General features: G+C 45.5%; 1 long non-coding RNA gene and 1 pseudogene across 2 annotated transcripts in view; one reads left to right on the forward strand and one right to left on the reverse strand.

The window, feature by feature from the left end:
- LOC110398258 overlaps nt 1-14,353 on the reverse strand; it is a 37,535-nt gene extending 23,182 nt beyond the window's left edge. For both annotated transcript variants that reach the window (XR_002438287.1, XR_002438288.1), the window contains exons 1-3: nt 12,739-14,353; nt 11,528-11,626; nt 1,470-8,497 (exon numbers count right to left, since the gene is read on the reverse strand). This is a non-coding gene — a long non-coding RNA (uncharacterized LOC110398258). The remainder of the gene's footprint in view (nt 1-1,469; nt 8,498-11,527; nt 11,627-12,738) is intronic.
- LOC110398257 lies at nt 8,481-10,085 on the forward strand (annotated as a pseudogene).

Below are 20,194 nucleotides of genomic sequence, written 5' to 3' on the forward strand. Positions count from 1 at the left end.
CTGAATAATTTTGAGCGCAAAAAACGCTTAACGAATATCAGCCTAAGCAATAACATGGAGATCTTTTACTTAAAAACGTGATAGAGAAAACCACCACTTCTGCAATGTAAAAATCAAAAATATGTTACATTCATTTTTTTCTGTTTCTCAAAGTCAAGAACTTGCTGAAGTTCAATGGACTAATACAAAATGACAAATGAAGGGCACTGGGAAGAGCTGCTTCCCTTAAAACCACTTATGTTACAGGATATTTCCTGAGAGAACACTTGAACCTTGCTTTCCCCTGCTGCACTGGGTGTTCAGATGGTTAAATACGCCATTTGCTGCATGCTTTTCTAAGCGTGTTTTTAAGTCAGTCAGTTACATCCTGAATGTGGTTCAAGAAATGCTCTTCTGCCGACAATATGACAGTAAAACACTTCTGGATGTATCGCCTCACAAGCATTAAACTTTGCAAGTTCCTCATTTTATAGGCAACCAGCATCGAAGGCATTATTCATACTGCCAAACCACATCACCAGCTGCTTTTTCAGGCTGCCTGAAAGCTGGTCCCCAGCTTTGAGTTGCCACACAGCTCCACAAGCACTTGTGCCAAGACAGCAAGACAGGGACAAGCCAGCCACCACCACTCAAAGTGCCTCGCCAACACATGCCATCAGGGTCCCAACTCCCATCCCTGGTGCCCTGCTGATGAGCCTCCCTGTGCCCCGTTCCAAGGGGAGCTCTCCTCCCATCATTCTCTGCAGGCTGTGGGATACTGCCCGTGAGGTCATCAGTTGATGGCTTTTAAAGGGTTTGGCATTAAAAATAGAGCTGGAAATTCAGTATTCTCTTTCTGAGCCCGCATGTCGTTGCTATGCAGTAGCTGGTTTGAGAAGAGAGAGTGTCTCAAAAGCTAGCTCTTGCCAAGATCCTTGCATCCTTATAGAAAACAGTCCCAATGGCACGAAGGGACACCAAGCTATAAGAAGGCCTCTTCTGCTTTTCATCTGAACGTGACTGAAATGAGGGAACGGACTTCTTCCCACACAACCTTCTCTCTCTTAGCAACCAAAGCTCTGCAAAAATGATTACTGTGCAGCAGCACCTAAAAAAAGTCAGCCCCAAACCCCACCACTGTATGCTTCTGCACAAACACCATCAACGCTCTTACAACAGCGCAAGATCTGCTTGAAGGCCACCACTTCCTGAGTTCAGCTGCGGAAAAAAGGGAGAGAAAGATGTTCTTCTCTTAATCCTTTCTGAAATTGGCATGCCCTGTAACTGCAGAGACATTATGCTTCTATCATATAAGCACAGTCTCACCTTAAATAAAATGTTATAGGAATTAAATGAGATAAACTGAAAAATTTAAATGAATTAAGAGAAGGTGTATGTACAGATAGTGACAAGAAACACGTTATGTTCTTCTTTGTAACTTCTTTTGCACCCTACTGTATAGCTTCAGCGGAGTTGAGAAATGCACTTACCAAGTGGGAATAGTTAATTCTCCATATGAAATGGCGGACAGCAGTTGGTTCTGAAGATTGCAGGACTTCCCAAAGGAGCGTGAATATCAAGACATGATCAGTACAGTGCTGTTCAACTTGGGAGCTGGTCCCTGGGAAGGAACAGCCTAAAAATAGTGTTGGCATCAGGAAGAAGATATCTGGATTTGGGAAATTGCACTCCACTCTTTCATACCACTTCTGGAAAGTCCTTTTGCATTTCTCTATGATTTCCCATGCGTAAAATTGAAAAGATGACAGATCCCACCTCTGGTGTAACCAGGATGATACCAGAACATTTAGGAGAGGATGGGAACTCCCTGACTTGAGTGGCTAACCCTGCAGGTCAGCCACGGTGCCTTGTGATGTCCTGTGCAGACACCCAAATCACTCTAAAGAAAGCTTGGTTGGATGCAGCAAACACCTCGCCTCATCAGCACAGTGCTTGGCAGAGGTAAAACTGGGTCAACAGGTTACAAAGGTAGTGAAGCACCAAAATGACATGCCCAGATCAAGCATGCAACCAGAAGAGAGGGAATTCCATTCACACTCTGCTTGGGTAATGAAATAATACAGCAAAACTCTGAGAAAGCAAAACGGATTTTAAAAAAACAAAAATACAAAAAAAAACTTTTTTTTTTTTTAGAACAAGTCTTTGGAAATCATATGATTTTGCTGAATAAATATTTATCTTGAGGAGTATAGTTTCATGTATATTCAGGGAAAAGTACTGGTGCCAAATTCTGATGGCTGTGACCGCATTTCTAGTTCATCTCTCCCTGTTAATTATCCAACACAACCCACTTGGAGATTTGCTGCCCTTCAATCTCTGCCACCTTTAGAAGACTGGAAGCCATGATTCAACGAAACGGTTATATGGGTGTTTTCAAGAATAAAATGCTAGACTCTGCTGCTGAATAGACACAAGTGTATCACACACTGCACAGATATACATCAGCAGAAGAACTCTGTGGGAAATGGGAAGAAAGAAGTGACCCGCGGAACTCAGTGGCTGTATGGCCACCCTTTCCTTATTCACTGAGCAGCTTGCTGCTGGAAGTACTGTCAGCAGCAGGATCCCACTTTCTGACATTCTTCCCCTAAACGTCCACTTCTGGCTTCAGTCAAAGACAGGACGTCCTATTAGAAGCACTTTTTCTCTTTCCTAAAATGACTCTTCTGTTCCTGCTTAGTTAATCATTTTCTTACAATGATTTTCGAGGCCCATCGGGCTGCAGTAACTTGTCACACACTGTACACACATGCTGTGCTAGTTCACACGCCCCCAGAAATGAGGTGCAGAAAACACTGAGAACAAACGCTACGTGGAGGCTGATTGGATGCTGGTCACCATGAGCAGTACGCTGGTGGGACACAGTTCCTCGGCCACACGAGCAGCCCAGGTGGCTCAAAAATGTGTATGGCCGCTTTTTGGATAGGAGGTGCAGCTATACAGCCACCTTCCCAGAGTTGTATGTGCACATTGGCTCTATGGAAGACAAAGCGAAAGTGCCTCAGTCAGCTTCAGTTATTGATTTTTTTTTCCACCTTGCACAAGGACAGCTGAAGTGCCTGCTTTGTCAGGCCAGGGATGGGGGTTATATCATAGAATCATTAAATCATTAAATAAACATTAAAAAACCTCTAAGATCCTCAAGTCCAACCCCACCCCACCATGCCGACTGACCATGTTCCTCAGTGCCATTTCTCCATGGCTCTGGAACACCTCCAGGGATGGTGACTGCCCCACCCCACTGCTCCCTGGGCAGCCTGTGCCGGTGCCTCACCACTCTTTATGAAAAGAGATTCTTTTTAACATCCAACCTGAGTATGAGTTGAAGACAAATGTAGGTGAGGGTTTGAGTCGGAAAAAGCATAAAAATACCTTTGAAGTGTCAGAATGAGTCAGCCATTTGGCTGGAAGGAGGCACACTGCGGGGCGGGGGCCCTCTGTGGGTACATCAGCACTGCTGGACAGCCACTAGGCCGAGCCAAAAGTAAGGCAGCAGGCAGAGTGGCAGCATGACATGCATGTCCCCTCCAAGATGGCTGCAGGTGTTGTGCAGCTGAGAGCAGAACAGGCAGGTAGGGGGTTGCCTAAACTGCCTGGGTTTTAGACCAGTACGTAGTAGAATACTGAGGAAAAATATTCACTGGTTTCAAATGTCACTAGTCTCAGAGCACTGACACAGAAAATACCCCTCCTGCTGACATGTCCTCAAGAGTCCCACACAGCATCCCCAGCTGATATCTCTGTTGAAATGAGTCATACATTTCAACAAACTCAAAACCACCTCAAAGAGAGACGTCAGCTCACCTGCTCACTCAGGCAGCAGATTTAGCTCCTCCACCACTGAAAGAACCTTTCTCCATTGAGACAGACATGGTCCTGCTGCACAGCCAGGGTTTGCAGGTTCCTCCTTTAGGCTGTGGAGTCCTTCCAAGGGACACTAAAAGCTGGTGAGAAGGCTTCCCCCTGGAGAAAGAGCTCTGCACTGGCACAGCAGTTTCCTGGCCTCATCAGCAATGCTTATGGTCACCTCCTCTATGGAAAAGTTCTGTTTCAGCTGTTTCTGTGCTTTTGCCCTCTCTACCCATCACGAAAGGCACAGCTTTCCCTTTGCTCATTACTCCTGGGCCATCCACGGTGCAGACAGTGGAGCAAAGATGGTCAGTGCAGGGAGCCAAGTGCTTTGCTGGTGGAGGCAGTTATAGGATAAGCTGTCTGAGCTACAGGATTAACGGTTCCTCCTGGTGATCAACCATAGCTAGAGGCTGAGATAGTGCAGGGCTGAAGCTGTGCTTCTCATTTCCCCTTCAACCACGAGATGGAGCAACTCAATAACAAATGGCTCTGCAGAGCCACCAAATTCAGGTAGTGGGACATTTCATCCAAGTTCTGGCTCACCTGGAGGTTGCAATGGCCCAAAGCCAGGATGTGACCTGTGGCTCAGAGTGAGCAGGAACAAATTCCAAAAGCCTCCTGGGCTTCCCTCCTGCCAGGTGGGATGGAGAGGGAGGGTGTTGTTCCTGGTGCCACCCAGTGAGGCCCTGCAGCAGGACCAAATAGCTCAGAGATGAGCTCAGCCCTTCTTGGTGACTCCAGACAAGCACTCCAGCAGTAAAATATTCCCCAGGACCATTCTAAGGCTTTGCACATTGCTCTTTTGTGGTATCTGCTAACCAGCCTGCTGTTCCCTACTGCTGTTCCCATCCGGCTGGTTCCCAAAGCTTCCTCTCCAGCACAGAATGACAGCAGCCTTCCAAAAAAGGGAAAATCCAGGGGCCTGGGGACATGGGAGGGTAGAGGGGAGGTAAAGGAAACTGAAAATTGGAGATGTTGAAGGGCATTTGAGGGAAATCAAGTAGAAAGGTAAGAGGACCATAGCAGTGGATGCTCTCTCTTCTCAAGTAGAACAATTATTTTTCTCACTAATTAGACTCTGATTTAGATTATCAGCACCTTGAGCTAGCTGGTACACCTTGGTAGTGCTAGGGGATGGTCAGCCCCAAAAGTGAGCACAGGGAACCAGCAGAGCTCCACCTGCTGCCACCCAGGGCCGCCTGCATGGCCTAAAGGGCAAAACTGTGTGGTAGTCACAGAGAAATGGCAAAGTTGTCAACATGAGACAAAATGCTCATGGAACAGCTCCTTCTTTAGGAAAAAGCAATGAGGTGACACATGTAGCATCAGGTGATTCTTTGCTCACTGGTGGCATCGGTGACGTGCAAAGAGGTACAAGAATTGAGCAGACCAACCAATCAGACTGCAAGAAAAGGGACAGCCCACCCAGTCTTGTGGTCCTACTGAAGAATCACAACCTATCGGCATGGATGAAGGCCTGCAGTGAGAAAAGAAAGGCACCTCGCCTGCCCGCAGCTTCCTCACCCCTGCATCACAAGTTACACTATTAATCAACAGTCTGGGAGGCTGTCATGGACTATCCCAGCCTTTCTATATGTTACTCACACTGTTTCATTTCCCCTCTGCCATCATCCCTCAGCATTACTTTTTCCCATCCTTTCAATTTCACACCTTCTCCAAGTGAATTTGCACCACCTGCATGCCATCCTACCCACTCAGCTATGGAATCCTCCCTAAAAAGCTTGCCATGAAGTTTGCTGACAAAAACCAGCCCAGCCCTTGGCAATGGCTAGACTGTGGTGTGCTGAGAACAACCCCAGGATTTCTGCTTCCTCATCCTCTTCTTTTCAGAGCATCCTTCTTCAGATGTGCAGACACAGCAGGCTTTCTGTCCAGCACTTCTGTGCGGTCTCTAGTGAGGTGGGCAGTGCTTACGTGCCATGAGAATGTATGTATCCAAAGAAAAATGAGAAACAACTCCAAGAATATGAGGAGAAATCCCTGCAAAGGGGGAAGAGTGAGCAACCCTTTTATGAGCACTGGATATCAGAACATTTGCAAACGAGGGAGCAGAGATCTGTGGTGGCTGGGCTCCATCCCACACTCCCAGCAGCCTCGCCTCCCACCACCCAGCTTTGCTCCAGCCCCAAATGCTTCCTTAATGCTTCCTTAAGGCAGCAGCGCCTGCCTGTGCACTGTTTTTAAACATCCAAAGCACAGCATCACAAGACCAACCCTGGATCCACAGAAGTGAAACCTAGCTGAGGATGAGGTGAGGTGCTGTTCCCTCAGACTGTTTTCCCCATTCGTGTTGAATCTTTTTTTCTTTTTTTTTGTTTTAAACTTTGAGTCATCTCAACTAAAACATCATGCAGAAACCCAAGGTACTGTTATCTCCTTCCCCTCTTCCCCTTTCCCCCACCTCTTTCACAGATGCACAGCTTGAGTTCAGCCAAAACAATCCTCAGTTTTGATATTTAAGGGGTAGGCAGAGGACCAAGCAAATTTACCCCCATGGTCCTTCTTTCCCCCTTTAGTAAAAGGAGATTGCAAAAACACATACAGTGGGCAAAAAAATGGTTTTCCTTTTTCTCCCTTAACAAAGTCAGCACCTGACACTGTTCATAGGTAAAGTCTCTGCTTCTCAGCAGTATAAGCAGATGTAAGAGGAAAAGGGTTACTTTTTCCCTTGTTCCTTTTTCCCTTTTTTTAAAATACCAACTCAAAATGAATGTATCAAATCACCACCAAAAACTGATGATCTGTTTTTCATTTCTGGTAGCACAAAAAGGAAGAGGTGCTGACAGCGATAGCTCAGGATCTAGGTTAAAGCACATCTCAGCAGCTAACACTCTTGTAGAAAGAAGTGACACAAAACTCTGAAGGGCCAGAATTTCCTCCTCTGTTCATGGAAACTGCTCTGAATGGGTGACTCACAGAGATGTGAGCCTCACAAAGCAAACTGTTTGCATCCTCAAATGAGCTTTGTGTGACAGACTTCGTACATAGCGCGTGTGTGCAGACACGGAATGGGGGAGACGGTTACTGTAAAGGAAGTATGTGATGAAACAAAAAGCAGCAGCACTTCGTGCTTTCTAACATCCAGACCGGCTGTTACTTTGCATGCAGCTCACTCCACAGCCTTCAAAGAACACACAAGATTCAAGAATTCTACAAGTCAAGGGGAGCAAGTCAACGAGTAGTGCTAGAGATAGCCCAAAGGTGAGTTGGCAAGAGGCAGTACTGCATTGTAGGGAAACCTTACCTTAAAAACTTCCTTCTTGCTACATAATCTGAAGACTAAATGTACTTTATATCATTTGTTTTGCCTATAGCATGTTTACTTGCTGGGATTTTTTTGTTTGTTTTTGAAGACTGAAAAAACTATCCTTTGGCATCATCTCTTGCGTAGATTTCTAAACATCAAGCTTGACTAAAATGTCTTTTAATTGTCACTAGACCTGTACCAAGTAAAACTTTGGGTAAGAAGCTGAAATTTTACTTTCTTCTTTTATTTCCCTAGACCTAGAATTTCCTTTGATGAGCTATTATTAAAAAAAAAAAAAAAAAAAACACTGAAGGAAAAAGAAAGGTCTAATGAAATATTCTACAGAGACAATGAACTAAAGGGCTTTCTAAATATTGATAACTTTTCAGGAATTCCTCAATCAACTTGTCATCCCGTTGGCTCTCAGCAGTGGGCTCCCTCACAGAATTAAAATGGCTGGCATTGCTTCACGCAAGGAGGGGGACCCTGCAGGAGAGCAGTATACTGCATGGCGGGCCCAGGCCACCATTTTGTTCAGCACAGTGGCTCTGCACAGCTCCAGCTCGTTAGTGTAACCCCTCATCTGTTGTAAACCTACCTGAATCTGGAGGCTCAGGGGCCCAGTGCATCTCCCAGCAAAATCCCAAGGCCTGCAGCTGCAGGAGGGCTGAGCTCCCAGGCACTGAACAACCTGCAGCATCGCTGGTGATGCTTCTCCCTTCCAACCACTCAGATCCCCTAATGCTTCCCAACCTCAGGCTTTCCTGTCCTGTTGTATTTGGGTGAGGGATTTTCTTCTTCTCGCCTCAGGCTCCCTCAGTTCCTCGCAGACAGCAACAGAGCTGAGCCACTGACAGGGCTGCTGCCCCACTGCTGAGCCATGTCTCATGCGCTTTCCTTTGCTCTGCAGCAAAGGAGGATACTGAGTGCACAGCCAGTGGCACTGCCAAATGTGGGGACACACATACCTGGGCGGGCAGCCTGAATAAAGCCTGTATCTGCTCCAGCAGTACGCAGGCTGCACGTGACCCAGCAGAGGCACCCTTACTGGTACACACAGCCCCACCAGCAGCTGTTCTCATCAGGCTGAGTTTCTGGGACTGTTTCTCAAGAGCTGATCCATCCCCATGTTTCTGTAATATAAACTAGCAGCTCACAGAATTGTTTACCTGGCATCATTGTGTCCTTACAGAGCAAACCACCAACCTGCTCTTCCTTTCCAATAATTGCTAGTTTTTATGTAAGAATCCTTTTTCCATTGTGCTGACCTTTGTCTCAAACCATAGCGCAAGAGAGCTTACCTCTGAAATGCCAGGGAAGTGGCTTGATCTGCAGAACAGGAACTTACACTGTCCACCTGATGACAGGCTGCCAAATCTGAAATGAAACAGCATCAATATCAGTAACTCACGTAGGAAAGGCACCAGGTAAAAGTAACAATGGCTACAGGGCAACAGATGAAGGTGATTTCTGGGCTCTAACAGAAAGATTTTTAAAGGGTTTATTTACAGACTACATTTGCTGTCAAAGAATGGGCTGCAAGAAACAACCCGGCATCCCTGTGCATTTGGATTTGTAAGTGATTCTGAATGCAGAAACCACTGAGAGCCTTCCTGGTCCTTATCAGGAGAGTCTGAGGGCAAAGTCCAGCCAGCACCCTTCCTCTAACAGAGGATTACTTCAGGACCCCTGCTCAGACGTGTACGCATTGATATTTTTAGTCTCTTCTTGGGGAGAAGAAACCACTGCTTATTTACTGCACCTCTGCAGCAGACAGCAGTTTATCAGCTGTGGTAAGTCTGGCGGATTTAAGCAAACGCCTGGGTTCCTAAGTTTCATTTTTCTTCTGAAGACTTAGTCTCTGTAGGTTGGTAAGCCAGCACACCCCAGTCCAAGAAGAAAAAATTATCTCCAGGTCTACAGACACTTACAGGCCTCCCTGGCCTTCGTGCCAGGTCTTAGATGTGATCTTCAGTCTTCCTTGTGGTGAAGGTGATTTTCCTCCCTTTCAGTATACCTGGAGACATGAATGACACCTGTACCAACAGCAGTATCAACCCCAGCGTAGAACTGTTCCAGCTGATCATGTACACTCCCATGCTCATCCTGGGATTGCTGTTCAGTGTGATGGCCCTGTCGTTCCTGTTTTTTCCGGCTAAAAAGCTGTCAGAATCTACAGTCTACCTGATAGCTCTTATTTTCCTGGATTCTTTGCTGCTGTTCACTCTTCCTTTTAAAATCATTTCCTATCACCTTCAGAACAAGTAGAAACTGGGGTCCATGTTTTGTTCCATCCTGGAGAGTCTTTACTTTATAAATATGTATGGCAGCATCCTCATCTCCCTCTGCATCTGTGTAGACCGCTACATTGCTATCCAGCACCCTTTCATGGCTCCCGCCCTGCGCTCCACCAAGAAAGTTGCTCTGGTCTGTGCTGTCATCTGCCTGGGCATCTCAGCTGGGACTGTCTCTACTTCCCAGTTTCATGAGGCGGGCTACAACATCTCATCCTGCTTCCATAACTTCTCCAAAAGCACATGGGAAAACACAGGCCTGATAGTCACCCTGGAGACCATCTTCTTCAGCAGCGTGGCAGCCATGGCCTTCTGCACCATTCAGATTGTCAGGTGTCTGAGAAACCACAGAAAATCAGAGAACCCCCAAACACATGCGACCAGAGCAGAGAAGGTAGTAGTGACAAACTTTGTCACGTTTTTGGTCTGTTTCACACCTTACCACGTGATGTTCTTCCTGTACTTTTTGGTGAGGAATAGCATCCTGCACATCGCTTGTCACACTGTGCTACGGGACATCCTTCAAGCCACACTTTGCTGGGCAAATCTGAACTGCTGTCTGGATGCGGCCTGTTATTATTTTGTTTTAAAAGAGTCTGCGGAAGGTTCATTGCAAAAAAAAAGTGAAAAATCACCCAGAAGAAAGCTTTGATCCACACATTGAACGTTAGTTACTTCTCATGACAAGTGGAGATGCCACCATGAAAGGTGCAGGATCCTCAACTACTTTTCTAAATCATTTACTTTAAATATTCAGATGTCAAAATATTTCATTAAAAAAAAAAAAAAACGTAACTGAGCCCATTCCCAGGACTCCTAGCTTATTTCCTTCCCTTCCACAATGCTTTGTGTTGTCATTTGTGGATAAAAAGAATTGAAATTATTTCCTGTAAATGGTGATGCATATCTCTTTGGATGTGATTCTTTTTTACTTTGGAAAAAAAAAAAAAAAGAAGTATTTTCTTATGGATGGTAGCATATTTCACTCTGCTGTCCACACCACACCTGCAGTCCCCCAGTCACGACAGACTTGGGATGCAAAGAAGCAGAGACTTGGACTTTATGGCAAAAAGCTTCAGACTAAATTCTGTTGCTCCTCCTGCCCTGATCATAGATGCTTATGTTATAGTTCCAGATTTCTTTGCCAGCTCTTCTTCTCACAGTTTTTCACATACTTGTTCCTTCCTGCTTGTCCACAAAAGTAGTTTCGTGCACAGAGCAAAACCAAACAAGAGCATGCAATAAAAAGCCTGAGCCCAGTGTAGCAGCAAACATATCAATTTGAGGAGACAACCCCTGACTTCACTGGGAAGCAAGGTAAGAGCCCCAAAGCAGCAGCCAGCACCATACAACCTCATACAACAACCAGAGTATGTCCACTTTAACCGATAATGCCTGAATATAGGAACAGGGATTTTGTCAGTTCCTCATGAGGCATAAAATGCAGAAGTATAAGAGGAAACTGATATCAATTGCATTTCTACAGCCTGAGGCAGCTCCCCTAGTTTTGCTGACATTATGTTGGGCTTACACTGCTGTAACTGAGACCAGAAGCTCGCCTGTAGTTTTATGCTTCCTATGTTGCTCAGCTTTCTCTCCCATTTTTAGGTATGCCTGCTTGTATTCCTTTGTTATCCAGCAGTCCTTGGTCTCACAGATCATGAAGTAACTTTAACAGTAATTTCATTTAAAATCCTGCTAGACAGAACAGACTAATACTGAATTTAGAAATGTTTGTTCGATGCAGAAACTTACCCAGGGACAGCTTCCACCCATTTTCTCTTATTTCAGTATTTGTCCTAATAGAAATAGTTGCTTTCCTTTCTTAATATTGTTACCCAGGGGTATCTACAGAGGCCAGTAGGATTCCTTCTCGCACCTAATTTTGCAGGCCAACCATTTCACTTGAGAGGTCTTTCACAAAGCACTCCTGGAGGCTGCCAGGTTTCTTGCTGGGACACCTGGCTTGCAGACGTTCATACGTATTCACATGAGTAGCTTTCCTGCTTACTTGGTAACACGTTTCACTAAGAGACCAGACAGTGTATTCCAAAGGCTTTGATAATACACACTTAAACAAGCTAAATGTCCTATTCCTTGCAGCCTCACTCACCTAGGAAAGCCATGAAACTCTAGCTCATCTGTCCTTCATTTTCCAAACTTGTTTCCTTCTAGTGCTGCCATTACTTCGTCCTTCAGGCTCAGGAAGTGTCTGTTTGGGTCAGGAAAGAAAAAGGTTTACAAGAAAAATAATGCTTGCATAGAACCAAGAAAATCCCAACCAAAGCTTTCGTGTCCCCCCAAAAAGATCAGATCCCAGGCCTCCAGCGTCCTCTGTTACCTTTTAAGTTTTGTGAAAGACGTTCACATACAGTGAATGGAACAAAATATTTGCCATGAGAAATGCCACATCTTCAGTCAGTGATCACAAAGAAAATCTTAGAAAAGCAAATCTCCAAATACACATAGGCTTTTACTGAAACTTTTGCATGCATATACTCCTCCCAGTGGTTTTAACATTTGTGTTGGCACTGGAGAGTTAAGATAAAGATGAATTTACAGCACATTAGATGAGAAGGATAAGCTCTCTGAGAAAACTTTCTCCCAGACAAGGAGTGTGAAATAGTTTATTTTGCTTTGCAAGTGGAATGCTGCAGATGGGCACTCTCTTATTGACTGCATTTACTGGTGATAGTGATGTTATGAGATAAAGTGCCATAAAGATGCAGAAATGACACCACACAGTGACAGGAGCATTCCCATTGCTGACCTTGTTGTGACAGAGTCAGAAACGCACACGGCCCTGGACACATCTGGTTTCGGTGGGAGGATGTTCTGCCTCTCATGCCTGACCTGTGCAGCCTTCTCCTGGATTTGCAGCTGAGCAGTGTGCAATGGTACAATTCAGTCGAGTGCAACAGATTGCCTTGCTCAGCCCTGTCCTCATCCTTCCTTCCCTTTCACATGCCTCTCTATGCAGCTTCAGAATTTAAAGGCATTGATTTCACTAGAAAAGCAAAGACTTTTCCCTCCACTTAGAAACTTCTGGCAATAAACTCCAACTCTAGAAAACTGTGTTTTCTAGATACTGTGAAAGGCAAAGCACACCTGCAATGTCTCTGTTTATCCTTCATGTCATCTCACTTATTCTCCTTATTCCAATTTTTATACACTATTGCTTCAAAAGAGTGACATTTACTATGTTTTCTAACACGACAAAACAGTTCTCTGTTAAGAATCCCAACAGCTGCTCTACAAAGAATCACAAACATTTCCCAGCAAGAAAGGCACCAAAGGATGTAAAATCTTTTGCCTGCTACATACCACAGATTCCTATTAAGCCTCGTCTCTATTCCAGGAGATTAAGCTGGTTTTATACCTGTGAGCAAATATTGGCAATTTAGACTTCTAAACATGGCCAGTCAGTTGTTCACCTGAAACCAAGCATTACAAACCCAGGAAATCCAGTTTAGACTGCACTTCAGAGCACATCAACGTAATCCTGACCATTCCCTGTTAAGTATTAACTTTGTGACAAGTGAAACCATCTCCCAGAGTGACATCTAACCCAGGCCCACTCGGCCAGCCAGTGTTTGAGACAATGAGGGACAGTATTTGAAATAGGTTTATGCATGAGAAGTTGCAGACAGCAGAAACCAGTCTGGCTTTAGTTATGCTGATAGGCCTGAAAACATTCCAGCTGGAAGGGGACAGAAATAAATGAATGGGACTTTCTGCAGACCAAAGTCAGTGGGGCTGTAAAAACCCTGCAGATAGATTTGTTTCCCTCAAGCAGAGTGAAATAACTTGGTATTAATAATGAATGTGTTTATGTGGGCTATTTTATATGAGTAGCAAGAAAGCAAAAGAGGCTGAGCTCTGAAATACATGTCCTTGCTCTGACTTCAGGCTCTTGCAGCCACTCTGGTCCACAGCTGCCCAGTGGGGATCATGGGGCAGGACCCTGCTGTGTGATGAGGCGCATTCGCTGCCACTTGAGATGCTCTGGGGTATCCCACTCAGCCACCCACACCAAATCGAATGGAGATGGGCTCTCAGGATTACTTGAAGGTAATCCTGAAGGAGCTGGGAGGATGGAAGACATTTGCAGGCCAGTTTGAGGGCACCTAGAAAAGCCTTGTGCCACACTGATTACTCATGAAATCAGAACAAACTATCACTAGGCAAGTTTCCCAAACCCAATGAGATGCAGAAGAGGCACTGCAAGCCTGCAGAAGGTGACAAACCAGCCATGGAGCACAAACCACAGTGCAGGTACCCTGCTGGAGCAAAACGGCAGCAAAGTGGGAATGCACTGATGAAACTTCAATTTCTTGAATTAGTGCACCCCACTCTCACTGCAAACCACATTCCCTCAACTTTCGCTGCACCTGATGTCAGAAACCCTTTTCTACATCACAGTCAGGAGGTGTGGAAACGAAGTCAGGATTATAGTCTGGAGGATGTGATTTAACACCCAGTTGTGCTCACTGGAGACTCCAGTGGTCAACCTCCAAGGGAGGAATAATTAATAGGGATGGATCAGCTCTTGAGAAACAAAAGGCCCTGTTGTCATGCAAATAGCATTCATTAAGAAGAACAATGAAGGAGAAATAAAGTTAGAGATGAAACAGCAGAATCCTTCTGGACTGAAGGTTTTTCAGGAGACTCTTCAAACTGTAAACAAAATTCAGAGCAGTTTGGGATTTGCTTTTGCAGCCCTGGGTGGGAGCTGGTAGACACAACCAAAAGCAGGTGTCAGAGCTGCTATAGCTTTCTTTTTGTCACTTCACTCTCATTCATACCCTTAGAGACAACATCCAACATCTGTTACCAAACAGTTAAAGGAGATAAAAACTTTAAGAAAAAAAATGAACCAAAGAAGGAAAGCAAAACAAAGCAATAAGCAGAGGGGTGGTAAATTGACAGCAGCTCTCCTCGGCAGGTGCCCACTCTGGAAGCTGCTGTGGGAGATCTAGGCAGCAGCACCAGTGCCGGGTGAGGGATCCATGGGGACTGAGGTGGCTGTGAGAGTGTGCAGGCATTATCCAGTAAATCAGAAGGGAAAACTCCGGCACTTGGACTGCCACAGAGAGGAAACATCAAGAGAAGGTCCAGGTAAGGGACAGAGCAGTGACAAAGGAGCAAGCAATGCCAGCCGCGGGGTGCTGTGCGGCCTGACTGCCTGCTGCCTCCTGGTGCTGCCATCTGTCACAGGGCTTTGTTCAGACACAACACAAAAAAATCCATGAAAACCTACACCCTCCCACCCCCAAAACAACAACAAGAAAGAACAATACCAAAGTATTTCCCCACACACCCCATCGCCTTTGGGATTTGCTTCCACAAGGAGTCCCCACTGCCCACTTTGGCGGCTGTCCCTTGGGCAGGCTGCACCTCAGCACGGCAGCTGGAGGGCTTCTTTCACATATAGACAGCAAGGGATTGCTCTCCTTTCTCCTCATCTGCACAATTTAAGAACAGTTGCAGTCAGAAGAACAACAGCACTTTTGAAGGTTTCCTTTACTGAGTGAGAATTTTGCACAGAAACAGCCTCCCATCCTGTGACAAAGCACACCCCATGGAGCTGCATTTCTGTGAGGAAAAGAGGCGGTTTGAGACACTACAATCCAGGTCTGAGCTCCCCTGCTTACTTCATTCTTGGGCGAGCACTGGGACGTTTACACGAGCAGATTCAAATCCGCACGTGAGGGGGTCGGGGCATGGGGACACAGGTGAATGCTGCCGGCTCCTGCCCTCCCACCATGGTGGGGCTGAGTGCCACCTCCATTTGGGACACCTGTGGCAGCCCCACACCATCTGGTGCAGGAGCTGAGCGGCCCTCGGCTCTGCTCGCTGGCTTGGGGTTAATGCAAAACTGGGGGGAAAAGTGAACTGAAGACCCACTGATTTCCCATGGGCAAGCACAAAGTCCTGGTGAGAAGCAGTGCTGTGGGAACAGCCATGCTGAGTGCTGAATGAGTTCAGATTACCAAGGAGATTAATGCCAAATATTTACCCTTTGATGCAATTAAACAACTCCATCCAAAGTGCTGAACGAAAGCAAAGTGCATTTTCTCTGCAAACCTCATTACAGAATCAACATGCCTTCCTCTCCCCACTCAACGACTCGGCCAGCAGGTTTGTTCCTTGCTACCTGCTGGTGTAGAGGCAGTGAGACTCACTTTTGTTTGCTGTTTGCTCATCCATGTCACGGGCTAACACTAGAATATTGTCGTGGGGGGGAACAGAGACCATTTATATCCGTGACATCTTAATTGAATCTTTTTTTAAAGCTGTTATAAAGCCCAGGAAGAGATGGTCTGAAATACCTATTGCAAACCTGCCTCGTGTCTCAAAGGGGCCCAGGCTGTGCTGGGACCACCTGTGCTTTGTTAGCACTCACAGGTCAGCTTGTGGCTGCTTCTCTGCGTTTTAACACACATGCATTTCAATTTACAGAGAAGGGAGAACAGCCTATGCGGGCTGACTTTTATTCTAGCAGAGGCAATCATGGTATCACGATCTGAAAACAGCGAGAAGCAGCTGGGGCCTGATCCAAAGTCTTTACTCTTACCTCCTGAAAAGAAAGGAGAACAAGAACCACAGAACTGCAAGATTAAAAACTAGTTGCTCCGTTAATGACAGATGGGGCACAGAGTAACATCCTAGGGAAATCTCTTTAAAAGACAATGAATTTTGAGAGGCTTTCTTCAACGTGCTGCTGCAATCAGTTGTCCTCTTTTCTGAAGCTTCTTTCCCTGGTCAGAGCATGAGAAAATTTCAATTATTGCATGGTATGATTTCAGTTGAACTCAAATACAGATCTAAAAGCTCAAGTATGAAATTACATATTTGGCCTGTTAGATTAATTAATGCAAATGAATAGAACAACATCCTGGCTTCCACTGAAGAATATCTTTGTGCTAGCAAGAATGGTTAATCAGAGCTGGCACAAACACATTGCCCACAAATAATAATATTCCCAGAACAAATATTCTTTGCAAACTTAAAGAAACAGCTGGGTCTTGTTTCTTCAACCCACCCATTTAAGGTATCAGCAAGACTGAAGGAGTTGAAAGGATGGTAATTGCAGAGGAGTCTGTACACAGCGTGCTCTTCCTGCTTAAGTAACACCCCCAGCTCCAGCCCATCCTCTGACGTGACTTGCCTACAGAAGAGGTATATAAGCATATCTGGTAGCAATGGTGCCTTGTTTGTTTTCTCACCTCTGCAGCATCCTCCCATTTCCTCCCAGCATATACCAGTCATGGTGGGGCTGAAGCTTCAGGCTGCCGCACCACTCCAGTCTACAGGTGTTTTAACAGGAGACACCTCCTGGGGACTCTCCCCTGCAGTGAGCATGGAGCATCACCCATGTCATGGTTTTGGTTGGTGGGCCTATGAAACCTCAGGCCACCAAGGAAGAGATGCAACATATAAACGGGCTAGAGACCGAGGGGTGGACTTAACTATGGACACTATTGCACAGGTTATTCATGACTGTGAAACATGCACCACAATTCAACAAGCCAAGAGGACAAAACCTCTCTGGGGGGAAGGGCGATGGCAAAAGTATAAATATGGGGAGGCATGGCAGGTTGATCATATCACCTTGCCACGAAGCCGCGATGGTAAGCGTTATGTGCTGACCGTGGTGGAGGCAACCACTGGGTGGCTCGAAACATTTCCAGTACCCCATGCTACCGCTCGAAACATCATATTAGGCCTCGAGAAACAAGTCCTGTGGCGACATGGCACTCCAGAAAGAATTGAGTCAGATAACGGGACTCATTTCAAAAATTCTCTTGTAAATACTTGGGCCAAAGATCATGGTATTGAGTGGATTTATCATATCCCCTATCATGCACCAGCTTCTGGTAAAATCGAACGGTACAATGGATTGTTAAAAACTATGTTGAAAGCAATGGGTGGTGGAACATTTAAGCATTGGGAGAAGCATTTGGCAGAAGCCACCTGGTTGGTCAATACTCGAGGATCCATCAACCATGATGGTCCTGCCCAATCCAGCTCCCTACATACTGTAGAGGGATATAAGGTCCCTGCAGTACATGTAAAGAGCACGTTGGGTAAAGCAGTTTGGGTCTTTCCAGCTTCTGGGAAGGGCAAACCTCTCTGTGGCACTGTTTCTGCTCAGGGACCTAGGTCTACCTGGAGGGTGATGCAGAAAAATGGGGATGTTCAATGTGTACCGCAAGGGAATTTGATTCTGGGGGAGCGCAGTCAGTAAGTCTATGTATATATAGGTATATATATATATCTGTGTGTGTGTAATGCATGTTAATTATTGTTTGTTTGTATATGTATATTAAACATGATGTAGTGATGTGAAATAAGGGGTGGAATGTCATGGTTTTATGATCTTTGGTTAACGGTATTCCGCATCATAACATCATGTAGTGTACTGGGAGTTAAAGGGTTAATGCTCCAGTTCCGTGGATCGTGGATGGTTCCAGGTACTTAGTTCTCAGAAGAGAAGAAGAACTACATCTCCCAGAGGACTGTTCGCTGTTCTGTTACCATTTTCTGGTCAGAGATAAAAGATAAAACCGTTCACATATCACGAGACGTTCCCTTTTTGCCCTGCTCTTCCCTTCTCGTCCTGGCATCATCTCACTCCCCAGCCATCTCACCGTCGGCATTAGAGTAAGGCCTCTTCATTTTTTGGACGCTCTCTCTCATTTTATTGGATTTATTAGCTTAAATTGTATTATACTGTATTACATTGTGTTATTTTGCATTCCAATATCTTATTTAGTAAATAAGTTTGTTTCTTCTCAGATCGTTGCCGCTGTTTTGTTTCTAGGCCCATCTCCCTATCCTTTTTCCCTTTTCCCTTTCCCGGGCCGTGGGTCCGTGGGTCCCCCTGCCCCATTCATCACAGAACCGGGCCGAACCTGCCTGTAAACCGTTGACAACCCATTGGAAGAGGGACTACGCAAAAGGAGACTTACAGGGCTGGGGAAGGACACTTAGTGATCAGTTGGAGCTGCTGAGGAGCTGCAGCCTAAAACAAGATTGTCTGTGAATACAACAGAGATGCTGAAAGCAGCAGCCCCAAGCCAGCATGCAGGGACACACGGTATTTCTGCTCAGCACTTACCTCCTTACCTGCAGGCATAGCATGTTGGACCCCACTGCATTTCAGAGCAATCAGGTCTGGTCCTCATGCAGAGAAGCAGAACTCTCCTGTGTACATGAGGCTGTTCTGCAGCCACCAGGAAAAGCAACAGCCAGTATCACCCTGTCCTGAAGTCAGCCTTGTTTTATAAAATACCAGTCAGTATAAATATCTGATACACAGGACCATGAGTGTCCAACCCTTTGGCTTGCCTGGGCCACATTGAGTGAAGAGCAATTGTCTAGGTTGCTCCAAAAGTAATGCCTCCTATTTACTTCCATGGAAATTACACCTGATACAAAGAGTGCAAGGACATTATTTGATAGAGCAAATTCTCAGCCACAAAACACAATTTTTCAACATGGGCACCCACCATTAGCAATGATTTTTCGCCAGCAATGAAGAAGAGCCTGCATGTCACACTAGTCAGAATCTGCACCAGTGGAGGTGACCCACTGTTGCTGTCACCACTGCTGAAATGCACCACCCACCCCTCACTGTGTTCACACCCACTGCTTGGTCTCCATAAACATTCAGCAACCTTCGATGAATGTCAGTGGGTGCCGTTTTTTTCTGCATGGAGAAATCCAGTGACACACCTTTGCTTCATCTGCACTTCCATGTCAGACACCAGCTTGTCAGACTGCCCCTCTACTGCCATCTGTCACACAGCAACAAAACATAACGGGATGTTGGTGGGAAGGTTCAGCCTCTACTGCCATATCAGCAACACCTGACAGCATGAGCCAACATAAAATAGGAGGAATACTTTCAGAGCAGCCCTTGTAAAATATACAGTATAGTTACTCTATAAGTAAAAAAAAAATAATGTTTATTGTATTTATTAAAACATTAAAAAAAAGATGTCATCAAAACCATAAAAGCAGTGGGATATGTGCCCTTGTTTTTGCAGAACGAACACATTGGTCTGGTTTGATGGCAGTGGCTGCAATTCTTAGTGAGCTCTCATGGTGTTCATCAGAGATTTCTGATGAAAGTTCACTCTTCCTGTGTTTCATCCTTGAAAGCAGTTGTTCTCAAGTGTACGAACTGCCAAAAAGCAATGGCATGAATGAGGAGAGATTGTGAAGGGAGCGGTGTTTACCTCTGGTAGGAGAGGTCTTAGGAAAGCCTGGTGAAAACACGATCAGATTTTTCTTTGAGTTGAATGTCTGATTGCAACTCTATACATTCCATTTGAAAATTAACAGGTAATGTATTTATACTGACTGAAAATGGAGTTGCAAACATAAATTGCAGATTTTTTTCAGCAACCTTGAAACCTGTTCTCAAATTCCTGTATCAGAATGGAAAGCACAGCTGCCTGTTTTTTGCTGTTCACAAGACTGTGTTTAGCCAATGTGCCCTTACTCTCCAGGAAGCAAAGGTTCCTAATTTTGGACATCCTAAGGCACATATGAAAGCATATCCAACAGTGAGAACAGTCTTTCATTAGGTTGGCATCAAAAGAATGTATCTGACATCTGTTCTTGTTGAGCCGAATGGGCTGGGTAAAAACAACATGGGACTTCCCCACCAACCCAGCGAGCTGCCCCAGCCCGCAGTGCGACATGCACCTGAACGCGCTTCCAAGGAATGCACTCGAGGGTGCTGGGATGGGCTGCTCCTGCTCCACAA

The sequence above is a fragment of the Numida meleagris genome, chromosome 4, assembly GCF_002078875.1.
Source record: "Numida meleagris isolate 19003 breed g44 Domestic line chromosome 4, NumMel1.0, whole genome shotgun sequence".
Taxonomy (NCBI): Eukaryota; Metazoa; Chordata; class Aves; order Galliformes; family Numididae; genus Numida; species Numida meleagris.